This window comes from Nipponia nippon, unplaced genomic scaffold (assembly GCF_047370975.1).
Source record: "Nipponia nippon isolate SJK-2023a ecotype South Korea unplaced genomic scaffold, ASM4737097v1 scaffold_12, whole genome shotgun sequence".
In the NCBI taxonomy this organism is placed as follows: Eukaryota; Metazoa; Chordata; class Aves; order Pelecaniformes; family Threskiornithidae; genus Nipponia; species Nipponia nippon.
This window is the reverse complement of record NW_028262313.1, coordinates 2,699,626-2,700,603: the sequence shown is the minus strand read 5'-3', so window position 1 is coordinate 2,700,603 and position 978 is coordinate 2,699,626.

Here is a 978-nt window from a genome sequence, read left to right as displayed (position 1 = left end):
CAGCCCCTTGCACAGCTAAAAAACCTGTCTCGCCTGGCTCACTCTGCCCTCTAGTAGCGGCTGGATTTACAGCAATATGTGCTATTTTTGTGCGGTGCCTTGTGCTTGCACAGCCAGCCTCCAGCCCGGAGCTGCCCCTTGGCTGCCCCGGTTGGGCAGGGGCACGGCCAGGGGTTTGAGGAGGGGGTAGGGGGTCACCAGAGCCTGCCCTGGCTCCGCCGGCATCCCTGGCATGGATGCCCAGCCGGCACGGGCAGAGCCATATGATTTTCCCGCAGTCCCAGCCACTGAGCGAGTCATTTGTGTCGCTCCTTGGCCAGCCTGGAAAATCCCTGTGGGTCACCGGGGCTGGAGTGTGGGCAGAGGCGGGCGAGGCGTTTGCGTGGGCTGGAGTGGCCTGAGAAGGGCAGAGCCCTGAGGTGGGCTCGTTTCTGGACACCCAGGCTTGGGTTCCGTTAGGTCCAGCTGAAGGCTTTGACCTGGTCTGAGACCAAGCGGCACGCATGGGCTACAGAAAGAGGGGGGCTTTTTTGGAGGCAGCAGCATCAGCCCTGCAGCCCCACTGCCAGAGACCCCCAAACGATGAGACGAAGCCCTTGCAAGCGCTGGCATCTCAACGTGGTCCAGCGCTGGCTGTGGGGCATGACCCAGGAGAAGACCGAAAATCCTCGGGTGATAGCGGTCGGTAGCGGCGGTGAGCTGAGGATGATGAGGGTTCGTTGCTCCGGTTCTTGGGCTCAGCGAACTGCTCAGCACCTTGAGGAGACCCAAGGCCATCACAGGGTGCAGAGGAAGCAGGAAGGAGACGGTGGCGATGCCAAAAGCGGAGAAGATGATGCTCAACTATGGAAAATTCGGTATTTATTAAAAAAAAAAGTTATGAGCCGGGGTCCGCCCGATCGGTCCGGCCCCGCGCACCGGGGCCGATCGTGCGGAGCGGGGCGGAGCGGGGCGGAGGCGGTGGCGGAGGGGGCACAT